At 40.2% G+C, this 13,457-nt stretch overlaps 1 protein-coding gene and 1 long non-coding RNA gene across 3 annotated transcripts in view; one reads left to right on the forward strand and one right to left on the reverse strand.

Annotated features, from left to right (window-relative positions):
* LOC115767390 overlaps positions 1-13,457 on the reverse strand; it is a 70,980-nt gene that overhangs the window by 13,332 nt on the left and 44,191 nt on the right.
* LOC115767391 lies at positions 2,610-3,926 on the forward strand. 2 transcript variants are annotated; one of them, XR_004018374.1, is made up of 4 exons: positions 2,610-2,735; positions 2,787-3,014; positions 3,080-3,536; positions 3,912-3,926. It is a non-coding gene; the product is annotated as an uncharacterized LOC115767391 (long non-coding RNA). The 2 variants fall into 2 exon arrangements; XR_004018375.1 differs by lacking the exon at positions 3,912-3,926 and adding an exon at positions 3,892-3,906.

The following is a 13,457-nucleotide window of genomic DNA, read 5'->3' on the forward strand; positions in this document are numbered from 1 at the left end:
GCTTGCTGTTGCCTAATTCAAATTTGAAAAGCTCGCAACGTGCGCCGCTAAGTAGGCTATGAATTTGGCCACTGTTGACGCGGCTGCTGCTGCCCTCTTTGCTGTTGTTGTTGCCTGTTTTGCGGTTGTGCCGGGCGCTTCTTCCTCTTACCCAAAGCCACAAACGCGTTTCGAAAACGCAAACATTTTCCAAACTAGAAAGGCTTATTTTAAGCCCATTTAGTAACTAGCAAACTATTTGCAAACAAGCCTGTTGTGGATAAGAGACTGATTGGCCATCAGATACCCTTTAGCACACCCCTTGGCAGTGAATAGGTGGAGAATTCTTTTCATGTATCCGAACGACCATAAAATAGGGTATGCAAAAGGAATATTTATTTTTTTACAGGGTATTTGATGTGGCCTGCGTTAGCAAGTTTCTGGTTTAACCAGTGCTGACTGTGCATGGGCTTGGCCTGGTACTTTCCACTGTGCAGGCTTACCCAAAAATATTTGATCAAAATTGGTTACACAACGGCAATACCGGCCCTTCACCTGGCCCCTTCCCCCAACTGAACACGGGCAGTGCCCTCACATTATATTTTTAGGCTGCGCCATTATGAGCTTTTCAGATGAATTGGATTTAACATGAAAAATGCATGATTATGCAATGCCACGCCCCTCGTCCGCTGTCAGCAACATAAATGTTCTTTTGATTTCCATTTGAAGCTGACTAAAGGATTGCAGCTGCAGTTACCGGTGAGGGGGGGGGGGGGGGGGATTGGGAGATGGAAATGAAGTTGGCGAAGTTTGAACAGGAAGATGTCCAGAGCTATTCCAAAGTTTATTCCTTACTTATTTTCGCTTTCAAAGTAATTCGATACATTTCCAATAGACTAGATATGGCCCGAGAGTGGGGGGGGGGTTCATCATATATAGCCATTCCGTTTATATCTTAAGCTCGATGCAGGGAAATAGACAAATCTCTGGGCCGGCATTTCATTTGCCATTTGCTCGGCTGTCTGTCAGCGTTGACACTTTTACGCCGTAATTCGGCTGTGCCCCACTTCTAGCCCCCACCCCTCCGCTGACCGCACGCCGTAAAATGTCGAACATTAAACCAATTGGCCATTATGCTACGCTCTGTTGCCCCCAAAGCCGAAGCTGGACTGGGTTTATGGCTACGTCCATCAATCATATGTCTAAAAGTGATGCGCGCCACGTGTTGGCAGCCCAACGATTTCCGATGACGATGGCGATGACGATGTCCCCGGAGAAGCGGCCACAAGTTATCACCCACAAAAGTTATCGAACACTCTAATGTATGGGCCGCACTCAATTTGCATTGGCGCCAGTTCCTAATGCGTTTTGCGTTTGGGATAAAACCGCAAATTGAATCTCTAAAGTGCGAGCAGCCCCCCTCAATGTGCGTGCGTGCATATAATGCTAAATAAACTTTTATGCAGAATTAAAGAATTACATCTAGCCCAGGCCGACGAGTTTTTTGAGGGCGTGAGTTTTTAATGCCCCAACAGAGTGGCACATATTTCACAGAGTCATATTCGCAGAGTGCAGCACAGCGAGAAGCTGTTATATTCTGAGCGATAAGTAATGGTTGGGGTAAGCATGGTCGACCATTTTGCTATGCTGCTTTGTTTCTTTAAAACACTCTGTTTCTCGCTTTACTTCTCTTTTGGGCATTAGCTTCGCGCTTCATACTCCGTTTTCAGCTGAGCTCTTGTTATAGCTCTCGCTTCTCGCTGTATTTATAGCTGAGCTCTAGTTTTGGCTTTCGCTTCTCGCTGCACTTACAGCTAAGCTCTAGTTCTGGCTTTCGCTTCTCGCTGCACTTATAGCTGAGCTCCAGTTTTAGTTTTTACTTCGCGCCGCATTTACAGCTGATCTCAAGTTTTGGCTTTCGCTTCTCGCTGCATTTACAGCTGAGTTCCAATTTTAGTTTTTGCTTCTCACCTTAATAAGCTTGCACTTTTTGCTTCACTTCTCTATTCTTTTTGCAGCTTAAGCTTTTCGCTAAGCTATCGTTTATCTTTTGCGTGTTAGCTCTCATGTCTATTCATATCATTGTTTGTGTATTTCTTGGCTTCAAAGTTCGCTTCTCGCTTTAGCAGGTGTTAAGCGTTTGTGTTTTCCATTCGCTTCTCGCTTATGTTTCGCTTGTTGCTTCTTTTTGACTAGTATATTTTCTTGTCTTTAATTTTCACCCTAATCTTACACTTTTGCTACTTTACAAACTTATTTGATGCAATTCAATTTGTCGCTTCTCGCTTGACTTTTCATTCAAGGCGCGTTTTTCGCTGCAGCTTATTTATTTAACAGTTAACTTGGTTTTTATTTTCAAACTTAAGTTCTTTCTTTACTTTTAATTGGTTTCTCGCTGCCGCTTAAACTTCTAGAGAAGCTGACAGCTCTTTGCGCAAGTTTACTTCTTGTTTCACTTCCTGCTTCTTACTTCGCTGCCCGCCTAGATCTAGGCAGCTTTTCTTTGGCTGATTACGGCACACAATTGTAGGCTTGAATCAATTTCCCATTGCTAAAACCTTCAAAATAGCCTCATTGTCGGCTACGACTGGCTCCACTCAACAGAGCTCATTTTCATTTTAGATCTTGTGATGTTCGGGTCGAAAACAAAAATTTAGAAACCATACAAACCGAAGAGAAAATATGTTTCAAAAGAAAAAACGAAAATAAAACAGAAAAATGGTTTTAAAGCAAACACAACTTCGATAATGTCTTGGGTAAGTTGGGCCAATTGTTGTTAGATATTCAATGTCATCTTTTCTCTAAAGGACAACTACAGAGTTCGAGCACATTGAAGACGTTAGGGTTTTAATGCAAAATTCATAGAACGGCATCGACACAATTGGCAAGTTACTTATACACTATACAAAATGTTTACTTGTTCTGGTTAATGATTGACTATGATTGACTATGATTGACTACGATTGATTACGATTGATTCCAATTGATCATCTGGGGGCATAATGCACAATATGCCAAGGGAGGCTTTTCAACTTGTGAGTATGCTCCACAAATATTGAAATGGGAATACCCTCAACTAAAAGTCCTGAAATTTTTGCAGTGAGTGTTGAATAACGTTGAAATGTTGAACGAATTTCTTTTCAAGGTTTTTCGTTTATTGATTCCAATGTATTGTTAAATAAAATGCAATGGAAATGTAAATAAAAAAAAAAAAAATTCAAAAAATCGAAAAAGCCAAAATCTTGCAAAAATCTTTTCTTGAACTGTGGACCTCAAGCAGAAGGCGCGACTGAGCCAAGTATCGCTTAAATTTTCCGCTGTCAACATATAAATATGCCAAACATTTTATGTCAGCTGCTGTAGCGCTGCGGGCGCCTCAATTCGAGCGATGCCTGTGGCAAGCGCGTTACGTATACGCCGCATGGGTCGCACTGATAGCTGTATATCAATCACACATTCCATCAACTGTTATTAACATACATGAAATGCAGTTGCGGTAAGTGGCATGTGGCATGTAGCATGTAGCATGTGGGGCTGTGGCAACTTGCAAGTGACAGGTGAGTACGAAAACGTGACTCGGCCCTCCCAATGCTCCTTCAACTCGCAGATGGAGCTGCATCTTTTCGCCGTAAATCCAACAGCGACTCGTCAATGTCAAATTCTATTTGTTATTTATATATTTAAATTTTAGTCGCGGCTAAGCTTCTAAATTAATTTCGAATAACTCATCATGACAGTCATAAATCTTTCAAAATGAATTTGTTTTAAATAGATTTTAGTCGGGGTTTGGCTTCTAGACCAATTCGTTTCTTAGAATTTACTTTTAATTCTTTTATAATCAGACAAAGTTCGCAATTCACACAGTTTTTATATTCTAACCTGTTGATCAATCATTTTGACTCTTGATATTAGCTTGTAAACCTTTTTTTTAGACCTCAATATGAAGATTGAAGAAAACTGGACGTGTGCTTGCCGAATCCTTTCTCAATGTTTTCAACTTCTAAAGCTCTGCAAAAGTATTCGGAAATCTCTCTTGATATCAATATGGTGGCATTTTATTAATTTGATTTAATTTTGTGCTTAGGAATTCGTGGATAAAACATTTCTTTAAAACAAATTGACATCGTTTTTCATATTGCTTGAACTGAGAAGGTCTTGAAATAATATATATATACATAATACATATATGCTCAGCTTTTTGTGGCATGCTGCATGTTCAATTTGGATTTGGGTTTCTTTTAAAAATCATTTTTATGTAATTTAGTCTATTCAAATTCGTAGAAATCTGCACGAGAGCATTATGTGGCAATCTTTTGGGGCACTCGCTGTTTGCGACGCCATTCAAAGGATTTCCGCTTGCGCAACGGGAGGGGAGGGTGCATGTGGTGGTAGGCGTGGCTGCCACGCAGCTTTGGCTGTGGCCGTGGTTGTGGCTGTGGGCATGATGCTTCTGTTGTTGGTCGCGTTTTTGTCGGTTTGATGGCCGCAATGTTGCCTTTGTGAGCAGCCCCTGCAAAACAATGCAAAGCAGCTGACAACAACACGCACTTAACATGGCTAACAACTGCAAGAACAACTAGCTGCAGCTGCCACATTATGTTGCCACGTTGCAATGGCACACCCTGCCCCATGCACACATTGGCATTCAATGTGACCTTAGAGTGCTGAAACAGGTGCTTCTCTCAATGGGGAAAGACACAATGAACTGCGGAATGCATGCAACACGATGTTGTAAGTGCAACTAGTAGTTACCTTTTATGACGTAACCCAATACTGAGACGCCCTTCTGCAAATGCTTTGCGAACAGCTCAAACAGTCAAAGCTAATTTTCTATCCAGAGCTCGCTGAACTGTTTCTAAGGTATTCTAATTTAAGGCTGATTTAGATGAAGGATAGCCGCATCTTAGCCAAAATTAATATGGTAAGTGGTTCGGACCAACTTGGACCAACTTGTGGCTGCCTGCTCTAATGAAAATATATTTTCTATATCTATATTTCCAAATAGAATTTTTGTGCTAGACAAGATTGTCGTCTACCAATGAGTAAATAGATAAATGCACTAGTTGGAATAGTTTTATTTTTGCTAAGATATGATATCGTAGCTTACAGTTTGAAAGCCATTAGCTTGGAGTTTACAGTTTGAGAGTGAGCAAGCTCACACACACAGAGAAAAAGCAGGCGCTCTTTCATGTTTGTGCAGCTTTAAATGGCACGCAATGTTTCAACTTGTTTTAAGTTCTTTTAAGTTTTCACAAGTTGGAAACTGTTTAAGGAAAACTTGATTGAAAATCTTTTTCATTTTGCAAGCCTGCACAAGTGTTCCGATTCCGCGTGTTCCTGCATTGCAACAGTCCAGGTTGTGTTTTTTTTGTATGATTGAATTCTTTTTGGCCTCCATTAAATAAATCTTGAATAATTGTTAGACATGTTTGATTTCAGTTTTGATTTGCTGTTGCCTGTTTTTTTTTTATTATTATTGTTTTTTTCCTTTGGTGGTTTCAGCTTTCGCGAGTTGGGTTCTATCGCGACGGGGCCATCAACTTTGTTCATTGCATGAGAATTAAGTGCCACAATCCTCGTCATTGTCATTTTACAAGGGGTGGGGGAGGGATAGGGGGGGGGGGCGGGTTTCCCAAAGCCCAGCGACAAGTCAAGGAGCACATTTGACTTTTTTATCTTTTCTTTCTATTTGAATTTGTTGCGCATCGTTTCGCATTTCGTTTGCTTTTTTTTCGCTTATTTTTTTTTTATATATTATTTTTTTTTGTTGTTGCCGTTTGTTCTTTTTTTGTTGGGAAGGGGGCGTGGTTTTTAGCGGGTTTTTTTTTTTTTTGCAGTTTTTGTTCGCATTGATGTTGCCTCCTCCGGCAAACGCCGGTCGCTCCCTGGCCCTTGGGCTGAATATATGTCTGCCTTTTGGTTTATTTGTACTCTTGATGCTCGTTCAGCCTAAATGGAGGACACTTGAGGCATCATTAATGATGTCAATGCCGACAATAAGGTCAGCAAATAAACATTATAAACATTAGCATGAAAATACAAAGTGCCCACGGCATGGTCAAGAGGGCGCCAGGCCGTGTCCAATCCTCCTCCCCCCCCAATTCTCTCGCCCCAAAATGTACTTTCTATTTTCCGGTTTTATTTGCATTTGATGGTTGATTGCTAATTGCCTGGCGAGGGGTTTAGCCCAAATGGATATTGGATTGAAGTAGCAAGTGCCTTTTTACTTTACACTAGCAACGCATTGCTGGGCTTTCCCGACGACACCATTCCCCCTGCTCGCTGCCACGCCCTGACACCAGCCAGGCACATGGTGAAAACGTCAAATGCTCTGGCATTTTCCCTTTTAAGCGCGCAATGTGTCGCCAAATGCTGGTGCTTGTTATCAAAGTTGTATACCTAACCACCATGCAAAAGCGAGTAGTCGAGTGAGACAACAACAATAGGCGAGCAGAACGACAATCCAATTGATAAAGCGCATAGAAATCAAACACCACCGAAAATCCATTGGAACAACACGAATCAAAACTTCGGCTCAAAACTGGTCGCACTTTCAATACCTTTTCTCAAACAAAGTTTGTAACGGAAAGCATTGAACACATGGTAACAAAACTCACTGAAACGTGTGGAATTGAAATATTCTTCTATATATATATTTCAATTTATTTAAGACATTTGCTTGTTAGACTTACAAAAAGATGGAGAAACAAAACCGCCTATCTAGAAGTAGAGTGGAATTGGGAATAGTAATTGAGATTCAAAAGCAACCTAGCAGCGAAATAGTCGAGCTGGAACTACCCAAAGAGATCTCAATTCCACGTGTTCCTAGTCGAGCAGAAACAAACGGAATTGAGATCTCTTTGGGTAGTTCCAGCCAACGAAACAACGGAACGCCCTAAACATGATAATTGCAAGTGGAACGCAAATCTCTTTGGACAAGTTGAGTACTTGATTACATTAGAAGGGAAAGCAGAGCTGAAATTCTGTTGTTGTCGCTGCATAACAATTGATAGAATACAAAGTACTTCAAAGCGAATAATTTCGCTGGCATTTCGCACTTGAAAACGCTTTGGATCGGAAATGGTTTTGCATAGTGATATAAAAACGAGCGCTTGAAAAAATATCAACAAAAAACAGAGAAAAAAAAAAAAGAAATGGGGAAAAGAAAACCCTCAAAAGTCGATGACAAAGTTGTGATAACCTTTTAGAAATAGGGCAACACAGGCGAGGCTCCGAATACAAAAGGAAAACGTAAAAAAGCGGAACGAAAAGCGTTTTTCAATTTCCAGCAGCAACGTGACCGAGTTTTCCACGTGCGATTCGATGCCAGCGAGCAACTGAGTGTTTCGAGTGGGTGTGAGTGAGTGGGTCAGTGAATGAGTGTGTGAGCATGTGAGCATGTGAGTGTATGTGAGTGTATGTGTGTGAGTGTGGTTGAACGCATTTAGATGATCGCATTAACAGCATTTCCCTCTATGCATTTTATTTCAATTCACTTCACTTGCCATTAAACACTTTTTTTCTCTTCTCCTTTTTACTTTGCACTTTTTCACATGCCGCTGTCCATTTTCGATTGGTTTCACTGTAGCCTGGCATATATATACTTATATACATATGTATGATTTACGGTCGGACCTTGGGCCGTCGCACTCACTGTAAGAAGTAACACCAAGCGGTTGAGAGGACGCTCTGATGATTACATTTTACAGCGGGCGTGACGTCATTCCAGCTTGTGACGTGTTGCACGTGTGTGTGTGTGTGTGTGTGTGTGTGTAAGTGTGTGTGTGTGTGTGTGTGTGTGTGGCATGTGCCCTCTGTCAGTTGCATGCCCCAGCCCTAATCATTAAGATTAAAAACTTAAAAGTAAATTTGCGATAGAAATCTATGCAAAGCAAAAACACAGAGAAGAGCCGCAAATAAAAAAAAGAAATTAAAAAAAAAAAATGCTGCTCATCTACGCGTAAGCACGAAATTTCTTTATTATTAATTTGAGAGCCTGCAAAAAATGAACAAAATAATGCCAGATAATAAAAGCGACGGAGATTAAAGCGCCAAAAAATCAAATAAGTGACAAGAGCATAAAATGAGCAAAAAAAAAAATAAAAAAGCGAAACAACAATTTAAATTTGAAGCGGATTTAAAACTTGGCTGCAACTCGGTTCCACAATGTCAGGGGCAGCAGGACAAGGGGTTACAGCTACAGCGAGTCCGCGATAAGGCAGTCAAAAGTCTGCTCGGTGTGAGGGGGGGGGGGGGGGCGGATGGCGGGGGTAGGGGGCTGGGTCGAGCATTTGGGGCCACGCTGGGCCCTTAACTGGCTGTTGGCGGTCAGCTCCGACATGCATTTGCATAAATGTCAACTAATTTTGTTGCCAACGCTGTTTGCGTTGTTTAATCAAAATGATGATAATGCTGACTACCAGCTCAGCACACACCTGCACACCCACACACACACACACACAAACACTCACACACACAATCTGCTGTCCAGGGGCACTTCAAAGCTAACAAACGAAGCGGCAAGGTTTGAGGTGTGTGTGGTTCAAAAAGATATATATATGTATATGGCAATTATGGTCAGCAGCAGCAGTAAAAAATATAAAAAACAATAAAGTTTTGTACAATTTGTTCGATTGATATTTATTAATATTCATTTCGATTATAGGCAAGCATATTCTGCATTGCACTCACTTAAATGAAATATCTTGCAATTTTAGAGTTTACAAATTCTCGATTAAATTTTCAAAGCCATATTTATCGATTCTAGTCCCAACTTTTGCGGGAACGTGTGGAATTCAGTTTTGATGAATTCAGTTCGAAGATGTAAATTTTAAAATTTGGAATTGATTTTGATGGAATTTTCATACATGTTATTATATCATGAAGCACGTTTAACAAAATCGAAAGCATTAAAAAAAAACATTTCTTATTTAATTAAAAAAAAGAGGAACATGTGGAATTGGGTTGATATCTTATAAAAATAAAACCTGAAACTTAAAAATTTAATAGTAAATGCTGATCAAAAGTCTTTTTAACATTTAATAAAAAGAACAAATTGCAACTGTTTGCAACACTTTAGAAGAGGTTCACTATTGATGTTGGAACGTTTGAAATTAAGATTTCACTTAAAAGCAAATCAAAATGCAAAATAAATCAATAAGAGATGCCAGTCAAATATATTTTATATGTTTACCCACATCAGCCGACAAATTGTCGAGCGAATTGTAAATCTTACGCGCTTTCAAAATCGAGAACATGACAGCAAAGTTGGTAACATCTTCGGCTAGACACTACGTGTATTTCCAGAGCTCACTAAAATTCAAAGACAACTTTCTTAAAACTTGCCAAGGCACATTACTATAAGATTAAGAAAAAGGCAAAGCGATGAGAACGTGAGCCTAAAGCGCGTTAAGTCTAAATACGGAACAGCAAAAACAAAACCAACAGCCTCCACGATGCCAAAGTACTTATTAAAAAACAACAAAATCTTGAAAGAGAAATACTTGGTGACTGTCAAGGCAATCAGGTCGACAACGGAATACACTAACAATGCGACACCCTTTAACAGGCTATGTTATTGGCACGCTAACAGCGCGACGTTAACATAATGTTAGAGAAGATGTGACTTTTTGGAGATTTATTCTTTTTTATTTTGGTGAAGTTTAAAAGAGAGGAATGACTAGGCTTAAGTCTCAGATTATTTAGCAAATTTCATCGTAAATTATATTGAACATACGTAAATGGATTATTTGCGTTTGTAAATGTGACGTTAACAGTGTATTGAATATATGTTAATCGAGATTGAACATAAATATGTTAAGTGCGTTCTGAAAGTAGACAATATCTAGATCAGAGTTTTGAAACAGTTGGACTATTATTAATGCTAGGCTTTCATAGATATTTATATGCCATTTCAATTTCCGGTTCCAGGTGCGAAAAGCTCTTTATGCCCAAAACTTTTGATATTGCAATTTGTTTTCTCGATTAAGTTTTTGGTTTGTTGGGCTTGCGGTTTGGCGTATGTCAAGGGCTGTGTGTACAGCTGGCTTCCCTTATTTTGGTTAGGGTATGGCCAAAAATGGCAACATACAGCGGTGCGGCGGTAACGGAAAATTGGAAATTCATGTTGACAAGTGACGCAACAGCGACGTCGCTGCCGGCGTTATGTACGTGACGGCAATTTCAATTTTCAAATTATGCGCCCGCAACAACAACAACAAAAGGAATAACAACAACAACGACAACAGCAACAACAACAGCAAGTGCAGAAGATTATTGAAATATTTTTCTTTGTTACGGCTGCGTTGTTAACACAATTTGCAATGAAATGCACCGTAGCGACGCGGACGCCGACTACGACGCCGGCAGCGACGCCGACAGCGCAGAGAGCAGCAACAACACGTCGTATACGTAATCAGCAATTAAAGTTTATTGCCTTCAAAGTGTTGGGCGTCCGCGTGCGCAACGCATTCCAAACTCATGCATTCATTCATGCATGCATTCATTCATTCATTCATTCATTCATGCATTCATTCATGCCGCACGCAATGGCATCGACAATGCAATGAGCATATCGCCAGAGGCAGCAGCGGGTTACTGTCGAGCCACCGCAGCCCCAAAAGCGTAAGTGCTGCAACAGCAGCCGCTGGCCACAAATTGGCAAAACTGTCACCGCTCTGCGGCTAATCAACTTGCAAATTGGCCAATAAACTTGCTGGCCGCAAAGCGTTGGACCAAACGTTTTCATTTTTTTCATGAACCCGAATCCATTGAAAAAGGGTGCTGTAAAAATGCATGTAACACTTAGAAGAAAGCAATTCCGAACCCATTAAGAACACAAATATCAGATATATATATATATATATATATAAACAGAAAAAGTTCATATATTTTTTCGATATCTTACCCTATATTTAAGCACAGCTCTTAAATTTTAGGTTTCATAGTAGTATCGAGTAGCATGGTATACTATAGTCTAGTATAGTATAGTATATTATATTATAGTAAAGTATGGTATAGTGTGTAGATTATCAATTTTCCACTTCCTCACATTGTAAACAATATTGGAAAAACTCATTTTGTAATTTAAAGCTTTGCAGTTTTGTATATACACATATACATGCCATATTTTGTTCTTTTTATGCCAGATAATTTCAATATGATCGGACTATAAGCACCGAAGCTAGTCAAGAATGAATTTTCGTTAAATATTGTGGGATTAGGAGAAGAAGAAGCACATTAAGGTATTCTTTATATATGTATAGAAGGTAACAAGAAAGTTTTTAATGGCTACTTTGCGGTTGGTTCAGGGTATTCCCCAGTCGGGCATACCCATCTGAGGACACTCGGTGTCTTTGACATGCACAAATTTCAAGTGTTGGGTCGTGCGATTTTGATTGGTTGCTTTTTTTTTTTTTTTTTGGGGGGGGGGGGGGGGGGGGCACACATTTCATCGTAGCGCTAGTCAAGTTTGATTGGAATGTTAAGTGAAGCGTTTTTTCACGTGGCATCAACTGAGAACAAAATTTATTCAACCACAGTTAAAGTTTTAGCTCCATGAATTGAGTGGTTGCTGGGACACAAAACTGAACCAGTGTTGAACCAGTTCATTTGAAGCTGAAGGAAATTTTGTGGCTGATATCTGTGATTAATAAAAAAAAATATATAATATATAATATAAATATAATATATATTTGTAGTACCTAATTGTTCACATTTAAAAACAAAACTTTACCATAATTAATCCAGTTCATTTCGTGCGGAACTAAAGAATATAACCAACTTGTCGAAAGAGGTATTTGTCATCGACTACATTATACACAAAACTAGTTCGTAAATTGACCAGTAAAGCTCGTATAAGTCCTGACTCATAAAACTGAACCAGTTCATTTGAAGCGGAATGAAATTGTTTTGTTTGTAGCTCATATTGATCACTGTGGTGTTCGTAAATTTGGAGAACATAAGCAATTCACATTTTAAATTCGAACATGTGCTTGAGTAGTTACTGACAAACTGAACTGAATCAGTGCTGAACCGGTTCATTAAGTGCGCAACTAGAGAATATTAACTGCTTGTCAATTGTATTTGACATTGACTTCATTTGACACAAAACTAGTTCTCAAATTGAGCTTAAAGGCTCGAATATTTGCTGACTCACAACGCTGAACCACTGTTGAACCAGTTCACTTGAGGTTCCATTAGAGATTTTTGGCTGTTTATCAGATAATTGTAACATAACTTGAGACGTGCAGTTCCAAAAAACTTGGACCGGGCAAGGCCGGAAAATAGCAGCTAGTAAAAGAAAATAATGGAAATGGGCTCCATCAACATAGCTTTTATACTAAAGTTGGGCATTATAACTTTGCGGTTCAACTGTAAAAGACTCGATGAATTATTAAACAACTGCCAAAGCGTTTTGGCCAAAATTTATGAAGAGCTCGTTGTTGGGACATGTTCAAGGACATATTTAAAATAATATGTACGCACAACAGAATACAATATGTCAGCGTAGTTTTCAACTTGCGAAAGTTTTGTCGAGACTCGTTTTAGAAATTGACACAAAATAGCTAAAACTTGAGTGCAGATGACACAAGTTTCTGTCAGTTTCAATTGTTTGCTGCCTGTCGCCTGTCGCCCGTCACAATGTCTGGGGATGGTTTAGGGCTGTTTTAGGTATTACGAGGGAGGAATGGGGCCAGCGGGGGCTGGCAGCGTGGCATAATCACTTGGGATACATAATGCGAACATATATAATTCCTCGTACCTGCAGCATGCGTCTTAAGATTTTGTCAATTTGCTTATGCGCGACAAATCGCATGAGCCTAGCCATCAACTCGCAACTGCCACACGGCGGTGAGGCAGAGACCAGGAGGCGGGCTGTGGGGTCCGGGGCCCGGGGGGTGGTGGAAAACTTTCAGCTGGCAGCTGTTGCGGGCGCTCTTGCGGCTTTTGCTTTGTGCCACTTGCCTGGTGCCTCGTAATGAAGTGCTAAATTATGCTAAATGTGTGCGGCAAAATGTGATTTGAGCCATGTAAAAGTGGTGGCGGGGCTGGGATGGGGAGGGATCCTTTTTTGGCAGAAGCGAAGCAAAGAAAAGGGGCTGCGGCCAAGACTCATTCAAGGGTTAATCAATAATTCTGCAGTGAATTCAATTCTTAATGATTCGAAAGGACTTGCTGTTATATAAAGCAAATTACCTTCAACTAAATTGACTTTCATGTGCACAACAACAGAGAGTAAAGTGTGTGTGTGTGTGTGTGCGCGCTTTGGGGCGGTTAAGGAACTCGGCAGGAAATGTGGATGTTGTTGCCAAGGAGGGGAATGCTGGGCTTGTTGAGCGCTTGAACAAATTTTGTATGCGTCATTGCTTCAATTACAGCAGCAGCGACAACAATAAGCAACAGATTTATGATTTCTCTAGCTGAAACCTAATGCCAACACCCCCACTCACAGCCACACTCACACCCACACCTACACC

This window comes from Drosophila novamexicana, unplaced genomic scaffold (genome assembly GCF_003285875.2).
Source record: "Drosophila novamexicana strain 15010-1031.04,08,12 unplaced genomic scaffold, DnovRS2.1 tig00001385-arrow-arrow-pilon, whole genome shotgun sequence".
Classification (NCBI taxonomy): domain Eukaryota; kingdom Metazoa; phylum Arthropoda; class Insecta; order Diptera; family Drosophilidae; genus Drosophila; species Drosophila novamexicana.